The 22706-nt window shown below is 41.3% G+C and overlaps 1 long non-coding RNA gene across 3 annotated transcripts in view; it reads right to left on the bottom strand.

Annotated features, from left to right (window-relative positions):
• Nucleotides 1-9118, bottom strand: part of LOC111097754 — a 36883-nt gene extending 27765 nt beyond the window's left edge. For all 3 annotated transcript variants that reach the window (XR_005365987.1, XR_005365986.1, XR_005365985.1), the window contains exons 1-2: nt 8972-9118; nt 7853-8030 (exon numbers count right to left, since the gene is read on the bottom strand). This is a non-coding gene — a long non-coding RNA (uncharacterized LOC111097754). The remainder of the gene's footprint in view (nt 1-7852; nt 8031-8971) is intronic.
• Between the last annotated feature and the right edge of the window lie 13588 nt (nt 9119-22706).

The raw sequence follows: 22706 nt of genomic DNA on the forward strand, positions 1-22706 counted from the left end.
CTCTGGTGCTTGGTGAACACCTACTTAAATACCTCAGGTGGAGAGGCACCACGTAGAGCAATCCCAGCCACCCTCTCTCCCTGCACTACTCCAAAATGGTATTGACAGGCTTTAGATCTGTCATTACATAGGTAAGGACCCACCAGCTAGTAACAGAAGTTCCACAAGTTGTTAAATTCCTTGTTTGAGATGCACGGCCAGGTATTCCTGAGGTCATTCTGAGGATGGATAGCAAACTCGAAGGTTGAGGCATGGGGTCTGGTGCAGTGTGATCACTCTAATGTAGCTATTACAGTGACCCTCATGGGCCCCACTTAATTTTAGGCTCTCATTTCAGGCTATTGTTTAGCACTGTTAGAAAGATAAGCAGTAAGTTTTCTGGAAATGATTGGAAGTAGTCACAACATCATAGAGCTGAAAAGACTGTAGAGATTAATTACTCCATTCTCTTCACTGACAGGTAGGAAAACATGCAGCAAGATAAGGTGACTTTCTCCAGATCACCCACACCCACTAAATTAGGAGCAGAACACAGGTCTCCCCATGCTGCATCCCTTAGAATTAGTGACAGAAGAACTCACAGGGAGAGATTGAACATCCCATGTCAGGGGATCTATTTCAGATAACTGAAGCTTGTTCCTTTTAACTACCAAAACTTAAGAGCAATCATTAGGACCATCATTATCACTCTTGATTAAAATCTTCTACTGCTTTGATGAAAACACTTTTCCCACACAATGGATTTATTTTAGTCTAGAAGATTTGAAATTCTTGAAGTCAGCTTTTCTCGTTACCTTATTTCTTTGCCAGCTGCTTTAAGTTTTGAGCAGTCCCTTTAACTTACAAAGCAAGTGGCAACTTCATATGATAAGTGTTACACAATATTGTCAAAGTGATCACTTGATATTTTCTGAAAAGACAGAAATCTAAGGAGTTAAGAACAGCAACAAGTACATGATTCTGCCTCTAAGAACATCCATAACTATAAGAGTACTTTTATTCATATTATATATACATGTAGAGTTGTAAATGTATTTTTCAGATTTCAGTGCATAGCACCGACCTGAAACGCATGGAGAAATTAATCTTAAATGAGTCTGTATTACCTCTCCTTCAACTTTTCATAGTATATATGGAGTTCATATATATATTTAGTTATTGAAATAATTTTTATCTCTGTAACATTTTTCCATAGAGAAATTCCAAACATCATTTTATTAAACACCCAAATACTCCTATAAGAGACGAAGAATCAGATTTGTTATTCCTATTCTAGAAATAAGAAAACTAACATCCCAAAATGTTAAAATGCCCAGAGGACTTATATGAACCATAACAATGTCCCTTTATCTTTTCTCCTTGCTGGGCAATCTTTGAGTATCTTCTAGAAATCTGAATTTAGCCCTTGGCATTTTCAACTGTTCCGGGAATGGACCTTGTGAGAAAACAAAGCTCACTGATTCCGGGTGCTCACAAATCCACTCTCGACATTTCCTATCACTGGTGACCACAGGCTCAGCCTCTGCTTGCCTTTAAGGTCACGTGGTCTTCATTGCTACAACAACCAGGAATCTATCGCATTTCACCATTAAAAATAGTCACTTACATTTTATCCAATCTTGTTAGAGCAACTAAGCTGTGCATCTCCAGAGTGAAGTAGCAAATAACAGATCAGCAAAGCATTCCTTCTTTCCCTACCTAGATTTTGGTGCCTGTGAGTGACTAGAGGTATTGTTGGAGCTGTGTGTGTGGAATGTCCTGGAGGAAAAGGCTGGTTGGGAGGAATGAGATTAAAGTAAGGCATATGAAAAAATAAATAAATAAATACATAAATAAATATTTAAAAAAATAAAGTAAGGAATATGAAGAGCCTACCAAAAGTTCTTGCTCAAAGAATATGTTCAGGGATCCCTGGGTGGCGCAGCGGTTTATCGCCTGCCTTTGGCCCAGGGTGCGATCCTGGAGATCCGGGATCGAATCCCACGTCAGGCTCCCGGTGCATGGAGCCTGCTTCTCCCTCTGCCTGTGTGTCTGCCTCTCTCTCTCACTGTGTGCCTATCATAAAAAAAAAAAAAAAAAAAAAAAAATGTTCAATAAATGTTAGTGTTTGTTGTTATCAGAATTTGTAGCTTTGCTGGTATAATTTAGGAAGAGTTAATAATTATAATTTGTTTACCATTTATTAGACTTAAATCTCACGATAAGGCTCCAAAGGTGATTATTATATTGCCCATTCCAAAGATGAGAAAGTGGCAGACTTGGGATTTGACTAATGTTTCTCTAATTTTACCAAGTTTGTTTCTTCATTCATTCATTTGTCCATTCTTTCACAAATGCTTACTAAACTCCCATGTCCTAGGCACTGAGCCAGGCAGAGAGGTAAACAAGAAAGACCTGGTCTTTGCCCTCACAGAACTTGGAGTCTAGGGAGGAGGACAGACAAGTGAAACCCAATATCACAATATCCTGAGGCTTGATCCCATTCTTGCCCTGCCATTTTGAAAGCAAACCCCTGCCCTTCTCTTCATGTTCCTAAAATAAATTCACTGTACTAGGCCACGATGAAGGATGTTTTACTGAGGAATGTATAGGAGAAGTAGTTTACATTTCACAATGCATAGAATTTCTCTCTGAAATTCCCCATAAGCATCTTTGTCCTCATACTACAACAACCCTTAACCTCCTTACCCCACCACCCTATTCCTCCCCCCAGTCTCCCAGTCTAGGCATAGGTCCCTGGCACAGAGCCTGCCCTGGAAGTTGCTCTATGGATCTTTCTTCCTTATGGAAATTTCTTAAATCTTACATTTCAGGTGTCCAACAAAGTTCTCCCATTAGCAAGATATATCTTCCATATAAGATGGCCAGGGATGATAAGTACATTGTCATTTTTCTGGTCCCATAAGTAAACAGGCAGGTCTACTGTGGTTAAAAGAGTACATAAGAGAGATTTGGGACTTGGACTTAGGGCAGCAAGGCAGGTGTCCTGGAAAAACTGACATCTAAAGTATAGCAGGCGTTATGGTTCCCTCCTTGATCTCCACTGTTCAAATCTTGGTAACTACCTTAAATTGGCAGTAGAGATTGGAATTGACTGGGGATTGGGGGGGTGGATAGTCATAACTTCTACATGAAGCCTACATGCTTTAGGGGAAACAATTTCACCACCCTCAAATCAAGTCAAATAGTATAAGTTCATTCCTCTACCCAGTTATCGGTTCAGGGGTAAGCAAGGACTCAGCTGCAGTAAGACTGAGAAAGCTGTGGAAAAAAAGGGAGGTTTGGGTGGGAAGAAGGTCTGGAAAAGAAATCCTGTCATTTCTTTCATGGATACGAATAAGGAAGTGCATAAACTTTTTTTAAAAAGATTTTATTTTTAAGTAATCTCTATTCCCAATTTTATTTTTAAGGAATCTCTGAACTCATGACCCCAAGTTCAAGAGTCACATGTTCTACCCACTGAGCCAGCCAGGCGCCCTAGGAAGTGTGACTTTCTCTTGGCCCTTTGATCACTACAAGGACCAGCAGCCTCACTAGGAAGGCTATGTCGCCCAGCAGAGTGAAGAGCTAAACAGAAATTAAACCCTTTGTTACCGGTAGAGCTGCTGAACTAACCTCGGTGATGTGAGCCTCTCTTGTCTAGGAAAGCTTGGCTTGGGTTTTCTGTTACTTATAACCAAACCCAAACTAACTGACACAGAAAATGAGATTTGATCAACAAGTAGGCAAATCCCTTACCTACAACTGACAAGTTCATTTAAATGAGGAATTTGATTTTCAAGACAAACATAAAAGACAACTCCTACATATACTTAATTACCAGCCTGATAACATAATGAATAAAAAGATCGAATTTATAAGCGCACACACACACACACACACACAATCACACTCACAAATTTCCAAACTTAAAATGATTAGGAACTACATAATGTGACATTTAAAAAGAAAACTTCAAAGCTTTGTTAGAACATTTAAAAGATGGTTAAGATGATTCAAATAAGAAATAGAGACAATTCCAAGGTAAAAAGACAATAACATTAAAATGTCTGAACCAACCAGTAGAATTGCATTTGAGTTTAATTAAATTTATAGACTTAATACTATTTTGATTGAAAGCCTAATAATTATGTTCAATCCACAAAATTGTTCTAAAATATATGCATAAAAATAATATCATCAACAGGGAGTACAGAAAAGAAAGCTAATGGGGGTTCCTACCAGTATCAGCCATTAAAAACTCCTATATAATAGAATAAGGATTAATGTGCTAGGTAGATCACAGATTAATGGAACCAGATAAAGAGACTTTAAAAGGCCTAACAATTTATAGAAGCATTTGTATAGAATAAATTGAAGTATAACTACATACACATGTATATATGTGTATATATATATATAAAATACACACATGCGTATACATTTAAAATATTTTAATCTATTACAAAATAGTTTTTTTAAACATAAGGAGAGAAGGAAGGAGTGTGGCAAACACTTCTAGTTGGTTGATTCAATGGTCCCTTTCAACCTTTTCCTCCTTTTGTTTTCTTCTACTATTAAAGCAGGGTTATATTCAGCTAGATGTGACCATAGGGTGCAGTTCTGATTAATGAGACCTAAGCGAAAGTTTATTAGTAAGTTTCTTTTTTTAAAAAATTTTTATTTATTTATTCATGAGAAACACAGAGAGAGAGGCAGAGACACAGGCAGAGGGAGAAGCAGGCTCCCTGCAGGGAGCCTGATCCAGGACTCCATCCCAGGACCCCAGGATAATGCCCTGAGCCAAAGGCAGATGCTCAAGCACTGAGCCACCCAGGTGTCCCTATTAGTAAGTTTCTGAGAAAATTTTTGTTTTCCTGATCAAAGAAACTGGCTTGGTTCCCATTGCCCTTCCTTCTTGTTGCTTTGGATGCAACATTCTCCCTTCTTTAAATACAGGGATAGCTTGAGGTTCAGCAGCCATCTTGGAACCATGAGGTGGTAAGCATGAAGGAGAGGCCAAGAGAATTTGAGTCTCCAGCCCCAAATCACTGAGATACTGAAATGATGACAAAAGCTACTATGTCAAAAAAAAAAAAAAAAAAAAAGATACTATGTCAATCATGGTTTGTTTTGTTTGTTTTTAAACTTTTCTGTATCTGATGATGTCCTGACATCTTAAACATCTTGCTGGCTGGGGGAGAATGACCCTTTCGGGGCCAGCTAATATCTCAAGACCATAAACAACTTACTTGGGAAGTAACCAATCACCCCCTTTATGTAACTCACACACACAGAGCCAACGTTTCTCCAGTCCAACATCATCTCAGGGCCAGGGACCAGGCAACTAGAGAGACCGCCCTGATAGCTGAAAGCCCAGCAGGATTATTCAAACTAGTCGTTTCTAATTGTTTACTCTGACCTGGTTTGTCTTGCCTGCAGAAACCCCAATAAAGGCTCTGGCCTAGGCTTTCTCTAGCTACTGCTTCTGACCAAAACCTGCTTCTCCTGTGGTCCGGGATGGCATGCATGCCCTCTTCAATCAGCATATGTAAGTAGTAAATTCTTTTTTTTTCAATGGCATGGATCTCCCAGTGTCATTACTTAGTCACCTCTCTAAAGTAAAATCCCACAGTTACATTTCAGGAAAACTGCCAACCTCTAGACTTTCTGTAAAGTGAGAAAAATAAACCCCTATTTGTTTAAACCATTGTTATTTGGACTTTTGTTACTTGCAGTCACATAATCATAACTGACCCAAGGAATATTTGATAAGAGGCATAGAAATTAGTGATAGTAATATTAAAAATAGCTTAGATTTGATATAATTTAGCGAGGTTAATGACTTGATTTTTTTTATTATGCGAAAAGAACAGAGCATTGATAAAAGACTTAGCAGATTCATGAAAGAGAACTTTTTTCCCCTGAAACTTCATAAGGAATCATAAAAAAAAGTGATAGGTAAATATGTATATACATTTTAAGCTTCTGTACAATGAAATACAGCAAAAATGTAAGAAAACGAAATACAGCATATGAAAAATATAGATCATATGTGACAGCATATAGGGTGATGTATAAAATATAAAAGGAGCTTCTTCAAATTTATTAGTTATATTTCTTTACTCTAATAGATAAACGGACGAAAAATATAAACAAGCAGTTCCCCCCAAGAGAAAAATAGTAAATAAACACCTGAGAAATGTTCAGCCCTGGTAGTACTCAGAGAAATGTAAATCAAAGCAACCTTGAATGAGAAATGCTATTTGACATCTACTAAATTAGCGTTTTTTAAATTGATGGGCTGGCAAGGTGATGGTGATATTGGTGTTCATCTCAGGGGGTGCTGCAAATCAGGACCCGCTTTGAGAAAACATCGTGGCAAGTAAGGAGACACATTTGTGCCTTTTAGCCACAGTGATTCCAGTTTTTGCAATTAACACTAAGGAGAATAATTGAACAGAAGCAAAGAGACACCCTCAGCAGTGTTCTTCAGAATCTTTGCAATTCAATTAAATTCAATTAACATATACTTTACACATTCCACCTGCCAAGCAGAGGCAACAGGGAATTAGAAATTAGTAAGACACTGTGTCTGACCTCAGGGGGCTCACAGTCTGGCAGAGCAGATAGGTAAATAAATACATCACAAAATGGTGCAATAGGTCCAGCAATAAAAACACAGATGAAGTCGGATGAGCTAGATTTTTATGATGAGGCTTACCCAAGGGGACAGGATGAAACTACAGGCAACAAGGAACAGGGTTAAAATAGAGACCATGCGTCATCCAGCACTAGAATAGAGATTCCAGGAGTAAGTTTGTGGAAAATCAAGATTTGTGGCAGAGTGCAGGGAGGTTTTTTTACTTTCTTTGCCATCTATAACAGTAAAACATGGAACATTCTTAAATCACCAGCACTGGAATTATCTCTTTATGAATTATGATACACGGTGGACCATCATTCCACTGTAAGAATGAAAATTATGAAAAAGTATATAAGACACTTAAAAACATTGAGATGTCTGGTGGCTCAGGTGGTTAAGCATCTGCCTTCAGCTCAGGTCATGATTTCAGGGTCCTGGGATCGAGCCCCACATTGGACTCCCTGGTCAGCGGGGAGTCTGCTTCTCCCTCTTCCTCTGGCCCTCTGCCCTCCATCCCACTTGTGCTCTCTCTCTCTCAAATAAATACATAAAATATTTTTTTAAATAAAATATTTTTTAAAACCCACATTTACAATATGCAGGCAGGATACTTGGCGGGAGAGCAGCTGCTGGCTTTGACAGCCCTGAGCATTAGTCCAAAATTCACCTTTGCCCCTTTTTTTTCCCCTCAAATTTTAAAAATTGAAATACAATTCACATGCTGTAAAATTCATCCATTTGAAGTGTACCATTCAATGCTTTTTAGCATTTTCATACAGTTATGCATCATCAGTATTCAGTTCCAGGCCACTTTCATCACTTGAAAAAGAAACTCCCCATTGCTCCTGGCCTTCAGCAACCACTAATCTACCTTCTGTGTCTGTAGAATTGCCTATTTGTGCATCTTACCCTGAGAGAAGGTCCCAAATTACTGCTGCCCTCCTCAGGGACAACACCTGTCCTGTGCTCTGGCCCCGGTGTGGATACTGGTCCTCCACCAAGGGCAGCTGACTGAGACCAAAGGCCATCGATTAAAGGTTCAGACATAACACAAGGGGATTAAATGTAGACCCATGTCAATCTAGAGGATCTGCCTTACAGGTGGCAGAGCTTGCTCTGTGGGCCTCTCAAGACCTACCATCCTAACTGGAGCCCCTCCCTGAGGTGAGCGCCATCTCAGCTCCCTCCCTCTGTGAGGAGAGCAGGAGGGCTGGGCAGGAGGCATACCTGCTGGTGGAGAAGGTTCATTTTTCCACTGAGAAACTTGCAGGAGACATGATGGGTGTGGTCTTGGTCTCCGGCGCCTCCACCAAGTTCATTAGGTCTCTTTCTCACCAGCTTTATCTCCTGCCAGACGCCATTTTGTTCCTTTCCCAGAGACACTGAATGCAAAAACTGTGGTTCTCTGTGGAAGTGACCGCAGATGAGTTAGCTTGCGATTTGTGTTTGCTGTGTTTCCCTGACTAGTTAAGGAGGACGCTGCACATGTGCTGGTGAAGCTTGACTTTTCTGTTTTATGCATTATGACAAATTCTCTTTGGTCTCAGGGGTTAGAAGACTTTATCTCTCTTTATGAGCAAACTATAGCAGTAATCCATCATCCCATTTTCCCAGTCCCCCCACGAACAGCGAGCAAAGACAGGGATGAATCCCAACACGGTGTTAAAAGGGCAGACTCGGAGGCAGCTCAGCCATGTGTTAGGGGGAGCACTGACTGGGAGTCAGGACATGCGGGTTTGGGTTTAACCTCTCTGTTCTCAGTTCCCTCGTAAATAAAGTGAGAGGTGGAATAGAAAGAGGCTCCATGGGATCCCTGGGTGGCTCAGAGGTTTAGCACCTGCCTTTGGCCCAGGGCGTGATCCTGGAGTCCTGGGATCGAGTCCCACGTCGGGCTCCCTGCATGGAGCCTGCTTCTCCCTCTGCCTGTGTCTCTGCCTCTCTCTCTGTGTCTCTCGTGAATAAATAAATAAAATCTGAAAGAAAGAAAGAAAGAAAGAAAGAAAGAAAGAAAGAAAGAAAGAAAGAAAGAAAGAAAGAAAGAAAGAAAGAGAAAGAAAGAAAAGAAAGAGGCTCCAGTAGTTCTGCTACAGTGAAATTCCAAAGGTTCTGCAAATTAGTAAGGTGAGGACCAACCTCATGGTTTAGGAAGCATCCGCTCTCTGGGACCTCTTGAGAGGGAAGAGAAGATGAAAGAGGAGGGGAAGTCAGAAAGGAAGGAACTCAGGGGAAGGGGAGGAGAAGTTCAGGAGATGAGGGGAAAGAAGGGTACAAGAAGAGATGGGCGAGGACAGAGTGGGGAGGGGGGCCAAGAGGAGGAAGGGAGAGTAATTTGCCCCAAGTCTTCACCGAGTTCATCAAGGTGCTGAAGTTCAGACTCAGGCCTGTCCAGGTCTGAGACCCGTGTTCTTTCCAGTTTCCTACGCTGAGGAAAAACACAAAGAGATGTGAAGAAAGGTTTCAGAGTGGACACCTCTCCGTGCACGTAATAAGAAATGGGCTAAGAAACTGTCTCAGTGAAATCCACTCCAAAAAATAAAAGGCGGAAGGAAAACAGAGGCTGAGTTAAGCAAAGGCCGAGTTCAGTAAAACCTATTCAATTCAAGGGAACAGATTGAAAGATAAAGTCTCAGAGGCATTCCCAGGGCAATAGACCTTTTCCATAATTAACACATCTCCCCCTAGGCCGGCGTAACTCTTACTGCCTTATTCTTTAATAGGAATCTAGATTTAACAATAACACTTTTCATTTTTCTGGCACATTCACGATCTTTTTTTTTTCAAGATTTTATTTATTTATTCATGAGACACACAGAAGCAGAGACATAGGCAGAGGGAGAAGCAGGCTTCTTGTGGGGAGCCCCATGCCGGACTCGACCCCAAGACCCCGGGATCACAACCTGAGCTGAGGGCAGACACTCAACCACTGAGCCACCCAGGTGTCCTGCACATTCACAATCTTTAAAGCACCTCCACATTCATTATTCCTTTTAACCCTTCACATAATAACAACAAGAGTTCAGACAAAGATTTAAGAATAAGACCTCAGTCTGATTGCCAGCCCTGCTTATGAGCTGTGTGACCTTGGGATGATCCATGAACTACTCTGAGCATCAATTTTCTCTCTTTTACAAGATGGGGATAATAAAAGTGCCTATTTCATAGGGTTGTGGTGAGCATCTAAAGAGGAAATATGTGTCCACATTGCCCAGCATGTACTAAGTGCTGAAGAAATGCTAACCAAGATCATATATATGCTATATATATATAAATATTTGTCAGAAAAATTATATGACATTTGAAAATGGGCAGAAAAGATTAGTGGGCCTCCTGTCAGTGCAGGACTGAGAATAATTTTCTTTTTTTAAATATTTTACTTATTTATTTATTCATGAGAGACACAGAGAGAGGGAGAGAGAGGCAGAGACACAGGCAGAGGGAGAAGCAGGCTCCATGCAGGGACCCCAGGATCACACCCTGGGCCAAAGGCAGGCGCTAAACCACTGAGCCACTCGGGCTGCCCTGAGAATAATTTTCTATTGACTTTATACCTCCAAAGGTATAGGGGCTAATGTGAAAATTTTTGTCTCATGAAGATGCAAATAATTTCTGTCTATTAGAGTAGATAAGCACAGAGATTACAGTTTATTGCCCTGTCACTTAACCAGTTTGGTATCTAACTTGACAATCTTTTACTTTTTCTATTAAATTATGTACACACACACACACACACACACACACACACACATCTCCAATGCTCTTCTTACCAGTTTTAGCATCTTAATGTCTTAGTCTTAATTTTGAGAATATTGAAGATTATGCTTTAACCTATGAGACAGCTGATAGAGGGAGGCCTACGCCGCCTCCCTTTACTTGAGAGACTCTGAAAATCAAAGAGATTCTGATTTGCCCAGAGTTAGGAACAGAATTTGATTTTCTCAAATTCCAGTCCAGTACTTTTTGACTCCATCATATGCCTTTTGCCCATGTGATATACAAAAAGAGAATTATAACAATAAAGAATATTATACAAAAGAATATAAGGCTTCAGCAGTTTCCAGGCTACCTTCACAGCCATCTCTCCATCAAAGAGGAATGTGAGAAGCCCCATGTGAAGCTGCTTTCTAAATGTTCTGCTTCTCTGCCTGTTTTTCAAACCCAAAGAGGAAAAAGGGACAGTCTTTAAAGACAGCAACGGTCTAAAAAGGGAATGGGGGGGGGGGGGGGTGGGAATCTGATCATTCACTAACCTAGTTAAAGGGAAACCAAAACTATCCTATGCAAAATAATTTTAATCTATATTGTCGAGGTAGAGGGAAACTGGGTTGAATCATACCTTGGAATTTGAGCCGACTCCACGTCTCAGAAGGCTTTCTATTCTCTTTTCTCAGCATGAGAGGGAAGTAAGCCTTCAAAATTAGAAGGATAATTAAGAGTGAACCCTGTGTCAGGGGGCTGAACTCTCTGTTGGGCTCTGGATGGGGAACGTACCTCAGCCTAGCATGGTGCTCAGCATCCAGTGGCCCAGGCTGTTCTGGAAGCAGAAGCAGCAAGCAGGGCTGAGCGGTGGGAAAGTGAACGTGGAACCAGGGTTAATTTAGATCAAGCGGTGCCTGAATCAAGTGGCAGGAGCTGCCTTTGTATGTATTATAACTGCAAGTATATTAAAACAACATAAATGAAAAGTGGTTTTTGCATTTAAAAAAAAATCCGCCGATACTGTATTTTGGCACGGTTGGCCCTCATTTCTGCAATACTTTCATCTCTAAATTTCCCTAGATTTCCTCCTACCTCACTAGCTGCCCGCTCTGTTTCCTTTGCAGACTGTATGTCCTTGATTCCTCAATGTCAGTTCACACAAGGGTCATTCATTCCGTGGCCCTATCTTTTTACCCACTACCTGGCTAAATGTCAGCCATATGCTGATGCTTCCCAAGTTTTATCTACAGCCTCAACCTCTTGCCTAAACTCAGAACTAATATATCCAGATGCATATGTAAAACTCTTCACTTGGATGTCAATGATCAACGTAAACGTAGTATGTTTAGAATAGAGTTTTTTATTCTATTCCCTACACCCAATACCCTACACCTTTTACCTGCGAAGAACAAATTGTGGGTCAGGGCCTTTGTACATGCTGTTCCCTGGGCCTGAAACACTCTTCTGCTGGTCATTTCCTGGAAAGAAATGTTGTCACTCAGATCTCAACTCAAACACCACGTCCTTCATGAAGCTGTCCCCGGACCCCCACCTAAAGTAGTCCCCTCTTTCACAGCACCACCAGTCATTCTGGTGGTCATGAAGATAACCTGCAATGGCTCTATAACCTCTTATTTATCACTATATGGAATTCTGTTATTACCTATTTGCCTTTTTCTTATTACTCTCCCCCCACCCCACAGCTCTGTCCACCACCACCACCACCCCGACAGAAAATGAGCCTCAACCGAGCTGGGACTTATCTATCTTAGTCACTGCTAATCAACTAATACCTAGGCCCTTAACAAGTTGTTACTAATGCATATATGCATGCACATAGACATCCCTGCGGAGCTGTTTTCCCATAAAACCAGAGGGTGAGTATCACAGAAAGCCTGCATGATAACTGGGAAGAAAGAAGATACCAATTCAGGCATGACCTTGAATTTCTAAATTGATTTGGGGATGGTAGATGCCATATGGACAGTAAGGAGGGCAGAGGATATTGGGGTATAGTAAGCAAACAGAAAAACACAAGGAATTAAATTGCTCACTTTCTAGACTTTGGTATTACAGTAATCCCTAAATGTTCAGAAAACCGTTGAGAGACAAACATAATCATTTTATTTTTATTTTGCTAAGTAAAGATATTAGGGGGAACATTATCATCTACCGTTACTCTCACCATCACGCCATAAAATAAAGTCCATTTTACTTCCAAAAAGGAGAAAAGACATAAATAACCTACAATTTTAAAAAATATATATATTTTATTTATTTATTTGAGAGAGAGAGCACACACTACGAGGGGGCGGGTGGCAGAGGGAGAGGCAGAAACAGACTCCCCACTGGGCAGGGAACCTGACACGGACCCCAGGATCATGACCTGAACTGGAGGCAGACACTTTACCAACTGAGCCACCCAGGTGCCGCAACTTTCACTGTTTTTTTTTTTTAATTGAATAAACTTTGTTTTATGAAAACTATATATTGATTTCATTTCCTCATTTGTCCCTTTATTGAGTTCATTTCTCTCATTGCGCCCTCATCCTTCAGAGATGTCATCGCTGGCATCATGGGGAGTCATGGACACGAGTGACTGACTCAAGATCAAGAGCAATCATTGGCAAGTCTCCTATATCTATGTCTTCGCATGTCATTGGCGAGTTAAAGCTCTCTAAAAAATGTTCTCTACTAGGGCATTGTAATGTGCAGGTGAGCTCAGAAACCTAGCATTGAAATGTTAATTAGAAGTTTCCCAAAAAAAAAAAAAAAAAGTTTCCTCATACATTGACCAATTATACAGCCAGACATATCAAAATAAACAAACAAAAACCCAAGTAAGATATCTGAAATAAATAAATAAATATGTATGTATGTGTGTGTACTCACGGGTGCATGTGTGTGTGTGCATGTGTGTGCCCCTGTGGGTGTAAGGCATCAAGAAGACACTGGTGGATTGACAGAGTTTTACTAGGCAAAGAAGATTAGGAGTAGCTTCTGAAACTAATAACCACCACATTTGGGATCCCAGTCCTCTTACATAGAACACAAAGGAGGATTCCTTCATTTTACTGTAAATGATTTTAAAGATAAATGTTTTTTGTTTTTTTTTTAAGGAATAAGATGAAAAGGCACCAATAACAGAGACAAATGAAACAAAAAAGTGTTTAGTCTACTGAGGAAACTAAGAAACAAAACTAAGGGAGGCAGATGATATCAAGCATTATTTACATTTACGGCTGAACCAAATTATTTAGGAGTAACGCCCACATGAGAAGGAAGATATATTTTTGCAAATGGAAATGTGAATAATTTCCTTAGATGACCTACTTCAGATGAAAAGAGGAAAATCCGCTTGCAGGGCCTATGCAGATGGCAAAGGACAGTGAGTGGAAATGTAGTTGTAACGGGAGAAGGAGAAAGATTCTGGGCCGAAGGGGCATTAGCCAGCTAGAATCTGAAAGAAGCGGGGGGGGGGGGGGGCTGGGACATGTGTCACAGTTCGTTAGGTGGCATTTTAAGAAATTAATTCAGGATTCAGGGGGAGCTTTGGAGGAGTGTAGTCATGTATAAGAGGCAAATAACAATAAGGACTACGTGCTCTGGGCATTTCGCTGACCCGTGCTCTGGGCATTTCGCTGACCCGTGGGCTTCTGGAGGGCAATGAACAGGGGCGCTGCCTGGCTCGCTAGATAAATAACAGTAACAAGAGAAATCATATTGGTTCTGTCCTGGAACCCTTGCTCTGCAGGTGGCAGCTGCATGATCCACTCAAGTCAAAAAGTAAGAAAACTCAATTAGCAGCCCTCCGCCCTCCCAGCCCTGCCCCCTCTGATGAGAGAACCAAGTAGAATGTTCTTCCCAAGCCATGGGGGTGTCTTTTGAGCTTCTGAACAGCAGTCAGGAAATGAGGTTGTTCAGTAAGTTGATACCATGAACCACAGATTCCCCCCACCCCCTGAAGAGCTTTGGTGGAAAACAATCCGAGTGGATAGATCTGAATTCCCAGGAAAACCAAAGCTATTCTCCCTATTTTGTTCTAGTAGAAATTGTCATATTTTAAAGAAACACTGCATCATATGAGTGATTTTTTTAAAGATTTTATTTTTTTATTCATGAGAGACACACAGAGAGAGGCAGAGACATAGACAGAGGGAGAAGCAGGCTCCCTGCAGGGGGCTTAATGCAGGACTCGGGGCTCCGGGATCATGACCGGAGGAGCCAAAGGCAGATGCTCAACGGCTGAGCCACCCAGGTGCCCCCCCATATGTGTGATTTTTGAATCGGATTCAAAATCGTATCTTGTGATTCAGCAAGCAGGCAGGACTTTTCCTGATAATCAGGACAAGCAAAGGTAGTTGGTACCAACTTCCCAGACCAGAGAACATCTGCCCAGCACTCTCCTCCTGGAAACATCTTGAAAACAAAATGGGTCCCAGACCCCACGGCTTCCCTTGGCTACAGCAGTCAGAGCCCTCGGAGGGCTTCAATCCTGCCACTCCTGGAGATGGATCCATAAGCAGAAGAAAATAGGTCCAGTGACCCTGGTTTATTTGAGTTTCTTTTTAATTTTTATTTATTTATGATAGTCACACACGGAGAGAGAGAGGCAGAGACATAGGCAGAAGGAGAAGCAGGCTCCACGCACCAGGAACCCGATGTGGGATTCGATCCCGGGTCTCCAGGATCACGCCCTGGGCCAAAGGTGGGCGCTAAACCGCTGTGCCACCCAGGGATCCCTTATTTGAGTTTTAATAGAAAGTTTGCAAAGAGTGCTTCAAGATTCATCTCAGCTGAACTTAGGTTAACTTGCTTCTGGGGAGAGTCTCTGTGAAGAGGTAGGGACGGCAGGTGAGAGGAGTTGCAGGTGGGGATCTAGGCTGCCTGAACCAGCGCTGGCTGTGTGTCGGTCAGATGTGTCGTGCCACCTTCCTTTGAACTGTTGTTGTCTTAGCCGGATGACCAGAGAGTACTGATGATCTTTAAGGTCTTTTCGAATTCCAGAATAATATCATTTGATGTTTATAACTCTGTGCAATTGGACAGAAGTTCTGAATAGATCTGTTGCCCAAGAATAAACTGGTCACATCATTCCATTGCTGCAATGACCAAGGTAACAAGATTTAAAAATCCTTGGCTAGTTATTTCAACAGCTGTAACCACTTACTGGCTTGACCATGCTTTGCTTGAAACAGCTTTTGAAACAATCACAGTAACTTTTTAGAAAATAAGAATAACCACCTTTGATCCATTGGTCATCACCACATAATCTGAACTTGTTTGTGGACATCTCAAGACGCATAGCCCATGGATTATTTTGTAATCTGTCCTCCTTTAATGTCTATAGCACAAACTTCTGCTGTATCTTGGATGCTTCTTGTTCTATTTTATAACTCCCCTTTCTCTGTCCACTCCGTAAATGTTACTTCCTTAGCACTCCTTCTCAGGCCTTTCCCTCTCTCACTTTATTGGCTCTCCAGGGATGATCCCACCCTCTACAATAGTGTGCAATAAACGTTGTGTTTTCTGCGGTGTAAAACTCTCATCCCTGCTGATTACAAGCTACCAATCACTGTGGACCTGGGGATTCATGTAAAAAATTGGCCCTCCTGGCTGTAAGAGCCAGCTCCAGCACCCACCACCCCCATCCCTTCCACTACTGCCTCCACACTGAAATCTCCCTCTGTGTGTGTGTGTGTGTCTCTCCCACTTCTGAGTTCGTTTCCCATTCAAATCTATTTGAATGTCACATCTTCTCAACATCATCCAGAGCAAAACAGACACACAATCTTCCTACAAACTTTTTCCTGTATTGCCAGTTTATCAAGGAAACCCTGGATGGGAGTGAGTGACCCAGGCTAGGGAACATGTGCCAACCTTGAACTATTGTGTGGTTGCATCTTTTGAGCAACAGGATAAAACCACATGCTGATGTGCAGGGATGGAGGTTTACCCAGCAGAGAATGGGTGTTCTGGCTCCATCAACCTGTGAAGTAGCTTCTCTTAGGGCTAGAAACAAAGGTAGGGAATGCTTTGAACTAGAATAGAGAAAGATCTAGGGCCTAAGACCAGCTAAGTCAGAATCTGAGATACGGAGAAGCCTAGAGTTGTTCTGCAAGAGGAACTGCTGTTGTCACATGGAGGCAGTGAATGATGACACCAAATTTCTGATCCAGCAACAACGTGAAGGCTGATAAGGCAAGGCAAAAGGGCAGCCGATCTCTGAAGATGCCAGACTGAGGCAGAGGTTCTGGGCCTGGTTAGTTTGGAGAGGGCACATCCCGTTTTCCAGGCTGGAATGGGGCCCACAGGCAGCAGCCGCACATACGCCAACTGATCCCAGAGAGTAGGGATCTCCAAAGGGCACGAACAGTAGCAGCAGCAGCTCAGCAGCAAGATTAGAAGGTTAGAGGGGAAGGACCCAAGGGACTCGTTCTGTAGCTCAACTGCGAGGCTCTGCGACGCTGAGAAATAACAGATAGGACACTCTTTGACGGGAGCTGGTTTCCAGCAAGTAGTTCTGGCGCCGGCTCTATGCTATAAGAATGTGGGCAGATGAAGGAAGAATAACTTTATGTCAAAGTCACAGGCTGGTGGGGCCAGGGCCTTCCCCTGGATTACACTGATTCCCGGCGGGTTAGGCAGTTAGGCAGTTAGGCCTAGGAGTCCTTGGCATTCCCTGACCTACTGCACATACTCGGTCACCAAGTACTCGGTCCGTTCTGTTGCCTGACATTGGCTTGAAGCCATCTTTTCCCTTCATGCTCATCATCCCTTCAAGCTCAGGCCTTCATCCTTTCTCACATGGATTCACTGACAGCCTCGCAACCAGTCTCCCTAATTTCTGCCTCGCTCCCTCCAATCAGCTCACCTACCCCGTTTGCTGCAGAGTGATGATGTTCAAAATCAAAAAACCCCCCAAACAAAAAAATCTGTTTAAGTCACTCCTTTGCTAAGAATGTTTCAGGATAAAATCCAGACCCCTTTAAAATGGCATTTGAGCTCCTTCTTGATCTTTCAGGCTCATCCCATGCTTCCCTTGTACCTCCAGTACGTAGAGTCATCTAGATGTGGGAGGGTGTTCTGGATCTTTTCCTTGCCTTTTTTTTTTTTTTTTTAAGATTTTATTTATTTATTCATGAGAGACACAGAGAGAGAGAGAGGCAGAGACACAGGCAGAGGGAGAAACAGGCTCAATGCAGGGAGCCCGACGTGGGACTCCCGATCCCTGGTCTCCAGGATCAGGCCCTGAGCTGAAGGCGGCGCTAAACCACTGAGCCACCCGGGCTGCCCTTTTCCTTGCCTTCTTATTGTAATAATATAGGTTTTAAATTGTCATGCCTTTCTTCCATTATACTCCTTTCTTCCAATTGTTCTTTTTACCTTCTTCTTCCTCCATTTATTGCTTAAATGGTCATTTCCCCGAGGTACTTTCCTCAGCTCTCTTTTCTGTCTTCCGGGAAAATGTAACTTATTCCCAGGGTCTCCGCTTCCACCTAATGCTGGGTCCTCCTAAATCTCTGCCTCCAGATCAGACTGTACTCCTCAACACCTCTGCAGAATGTCTCCCAGCTACCTTAAACTCCACATTTCTGAAACAGAGCTCTCCCACCTTCAGATGGGTGCTCCTTCCTGTATTCTCTACCTTAGTTTACGTCTCTGTTTGGAACTTGTATCTGCTATTTACAGCCACCTAACAAATCATCCCCAAACACTGGCTTAATACAACAGCCCTTCGTTATTGGCTAACAAGTCAATGGGTCAGCTGGCATTACTCTGCCCTGACCCAGAACTCAGCTGATCATGGCTGGGCTCTCTCACATGTCTGGAGTCTCTGCTGGGACACCTGCTGCAACTGGCCCATATGGTCTATCCTCCAACAGGTTAGCTTAGGTTTATTCACATAGCAGAGGTGCAGAGTTCTAAGACAGAAAGTGGAAACCATTCGAGGCTTCTGGAAGCCTAAGATGGGAACTAACATACTATTGTTTCCATTGCATTCTATCAGCAAGAAGTCACAAAGCCAGCCCAGGGTCAAGGAATGGAGAAATACACACCTTTTAATGGAAAAAGCTGCAAAGTCAAATTGCAAGTGGTGTGGATACACAGAGTGGTGGAGAAGGGCAGGACTTTTGCAATCTACACAGAAGTAATCCTAGACACCTCCATATTGAGGATGTGGTGGTGGTGGTGGTGGTGGTGATGGGGGTAGTGACGATAGTGGTATGTGGTGATGAAGGCAGCTAGCTAATGTTTACTGAGTGTGTAGCCCACACCCTGCTCTGAGCTAATGTCAAGGAAAAGACAAATCTTGCATTGTGTTTAAAGTTGATTATTAAAATCACCTTTTATTTTATTTATATGGGAGTTTCAACTTTATTATGAGATGATAGAGAATATGTGTAAATTTAACTTAAATTTTATGGCAACCAATATGGAAATACAGTAATTACTACTTTTTCTTTATTTAACAATAAAACAAACATGGTTACTAATCTAATGCTTCGTATTCCTAAAAGACCTTGGGTTAATAACTTTTCATTCTTACAAACAACTAAATTGATGTCAAAATTCCTCATTCATCATTATGTGCTTGTCCCATAATGAAAGGGCTGCTTTAGGGATGCCTGGGTGGCTCAGCAGTTGAGCATCTGCCTTCGGCTCAGGACGTGATCCCAGATCCCAGGATCAAGTCCCACATCAGGCTCCCTGTGTGGGTCCTGTTTCTCCCTCTGCCTGTGTCTTTGCCTCTCTCTCTCTGTGTCTCTCATGAATAAATAAATAAAATCCTTTTTTTTTTTTTTTTTAAATGAAAGGCCTACTTTGAGCAAGAATGGCTTGAAAACATAGTTGCATGGTTTAGTAAACTTATTTCACAAGGATTAAATTAAAAGAAAGCATTTGTCATTTAACTGCGCCTTTGATTTACTAATCCCTCACCCTGGAGTGGACTAACTATGGCTTTCAGGACTTTCTGGATATTTTCTCCTATACTTTTCATCAGCTAAACATGGGCAAAGAAAACTGAAAGATATACTCTTGTCAAGATATTCCATCTAGAATAGGATACAAAATATACAAAATTTATATGTATTCCACAATTATAAGTATTCACAAAAAAATAATAGAAAACAAGTACTCATCAGACTAAAAGAATTTTCTCATTCTTGCAAGTTTAATAAAATAATAAATAAATACCTTTTAATAATAAAATTGTAGCCTCTGGTTTTGACTCTATAAAGCTATTAAATTGTGTAATTAATTTATATTATTAAATTATAGGGTAGCCCCAGTGGCTCAGCAGTTTAGCACCGCCTTTGGCCCAGGTTGTGATCCTGGAGACCGGGATCGGGTCCCACGTCGGGCTCCCTGGATGGAGCCTGCTTCTCCCTCTGCCTGTGCCTCTGCCTCTCTCTCTCTCTCTGTGTCTTTCATGATTAAATAAATAAAATCTTAAAATAAATAAATAAATAAATAAAGTATAACATTAATTTTATAATCAATCTAAAAGCATATCATAATTTGCAGATTTATTTTATTAATTATATAATCTATATATTGGCATTAATTGTGAATTAAAAATCATATTGATCATAATAATATATTAATACATTAATAGTATATATTGGTTTTTATTATATTATATTAATTTCAGAAAATAAATCTATATAAATATATATTGATTATATATTAGTTATATTATATATTAGATTTATTCCCAATAGATAGTTTATGTTATTTCATTTGGTTTTCATAGTAACTCTAGAAGGAAGTTATTTTTATTAATTCCTTAATTTGTAATGAAAGTTTGGAATGGTAAAATATGTAGTTCAAGGCCACACAGTTACTATGTGATAGGGCCAGTTTTTAAATTCATACAGCTTGACTCCAGGGCCACTCTTGCGCAAAATGCTAGATTGGCACCTCTTTCTCCTTTATTTTCCACATCTAAATGATTTGCCAATTCTACCTCTTTTCCATTTATTGACCTAACTCCTTCTATCCAATGCCACTGGCCCTGACTTTGATTGAGAGCTCATAAATTCTCTCTCTCTTTTTTAAGATTTTATTTATTTATTCATGAGAGAAACAGAGAGAGAGAGAGAGAGAGAGAGAGAGGCAGAGACACAGGCAGAGGGAGAAGCAGGCTCCATGCAGGGAGCCCAACATGGGACTTGATCCCAGGTCTCCAGGATCAGGCCCTGGGCTGAAGGCAGGTGCTAAACCACCGAGCCACACAGCAGTCCCAAGAGCTCATAAATTCTTGCCAAGATTATTCCTTAAGCTTCCTGATTAGTCTCCTTATTTCTAGTTCTGCAGCTACAGGACAAATCTGGTAACTTCCTTCTGTTATTTAAAACACTTTGAGGAGTAACATACAAGTTAAAACTACAGTGAGATTCCATTACTCCATTAGCCAGCTTGGCCTGCCATAGCAAGATACTGCAGACTAAGTGGCTTAAACAACAGATATTTATTTTCTCACAGTTCTGGAGTCTGGAAGTTCAAGATCCAGGTGCCAGCAGGGTTTACTTCTGATGAGGACTCTCTTCCTGGCTTGCAGATAGCTGCCCTTCTGACTGTGTCTTCACATGTCCTTTCCTCTGTGTGTGTGCACAGATTGAGAGAGAGCTCTCTTGTGTCTCTTCCCCTTTTTATATGGACACTGGTCTAATCAGATTAGGTCCCCCTGTTATGACCTCATTAAACTTTAATTACCTCCGTAAATGTTATACCTCCAAATACAGTCACACTGAAGATTAGGGCTTCAACACATGAATTTGGCAGGTTGAGGGTAAGGGGAGGCACAAATCAGTCCATAAAAACTGCACATACACATACACACCAGAATAGCTAAAATGAAAAGGGTAAACAATACCAGTCATTAGAAACAAACAACTGAAGTTCTCATACACTGCTGCTGGGACTTTAAATTAGTCCCATCACTTTGTAAAACTGGTGATCCAATAAAGTTGAATAGATACTGAGTTTATAACCCAGGTAATCCACTCCTACGTATTTTATCCCATGGAAATGCGTACATATACTCACCAAAGACGCATGCAAGAACATTCACAGCAGCACTATTCGTAACAGCCTCATACTGGAAATAACTCAAATGTTGACATGTAGTAGAAAGTAGAAATCAATTATGGCAAATGCATATAATGGAATATAATACAACCAGATATTGAATGAACTGCAGCTCCACGTGATGGAGTGAACAATTTTCAGAAACATAAGGCTGGCTGATAGAATCCAGACAGAAGAGTACATATTTTCAAATTCCACTTAAATAATGTTCAAAACGAGCAAAACAAATCTATTGTGTTAGAAGTTCAGCAGGTGGTCCCCCTTGAAGAGGGAAGTAGTAACTAGAAGGGAAGGAGATGGACCTTCAGGGGTTCTTGTTACATTGCGATCAAGTTTCTGGTTACCCAGCTGTGTTCAGGTCATGAAAATTCATCAGGCTGAACACTTATCATATGTGCATGTTTCTGCATATATTTTACATTTCGATAAATGTTTTTCTTAAAATAGAAATATTTTGAGGATTCCATAGCATCTGAGAATAAAGTCCCAATACTTCAGCCTGGCCTAACGCCCCTTGTGACCTGGGCACAGGCCAGCCTTTCCAGCCTTTCCAGCCCTATCTGCACTAATCCTGGCTTACACCCCAGCCAAAATAAGCCATCACCAAATATCTACAATGCATCATGTTCTTTTGTGCTCTCTCCCTGCCTGAATACCATTCTCATTTCATCTATAACTCCTTTTAAAATTTTGATCAGACTTCATTCTCCACCAGGAAGTTTTTCCTCACCCCATTCAACCCAGACTGAGTTAGGAGTGCCTGGTCTGTCCTCCTTTATCACTCTATGTATTCATTACCCTTAGTGCATCGCACTGTCATTTTCGGTTTCTAAATCTATCTTCACCAACGCACTGTGAATGTGATGAGGGCAAGGATTGGGTCCTTTATCTCTGCATACACAGCATCTAGTGCAGGGACCAGCAAAATCACAAATCCCCAGTGAACAGCAAACTGATTAATAAAGAGATTAATGAAATTTAGCTTATGTCTTGATTCTGGTGCAGAGCATTTCTTCAGTCATCCCAGCAAAAAAGAGTTGAAGAAGAAGAAGAGGAGGAGGAGGAGGAGGGAGAAAAGAAAAAAGAAAAAAATCTGGCAGCACAGACCATACCATGCCCTAAATTTAGTTTGCAATGAGTGCTTTGTTCCCCATGAACATTAATATCAGGGAAACCAAATACACATTTCTTAAAATATATAATAGTAATATTGCCCATTCCCTAAAGACTGTCCAACTGTACAAAATGATTGCATTCTTCTGAAATATGGGTGAAGTGTTAATGTTCT

This window comes from Canis lupus, chromosome 10 (assembly GCF_011100685.1).
Source record: "Canis lupus familiaris isolate Mischka breed German Shepherd chromosome 10, alternate assembly UU_Cfam_GSD_1.0, whole genome shotgun sequence".
In the NCBI taxonomy this organism is placed as follows: domain Eukaryota; kingdom Metazoa; phylum Chordata; class Mammalia; order Carnivora; family Canidae; genus Canis; species Canis lupus.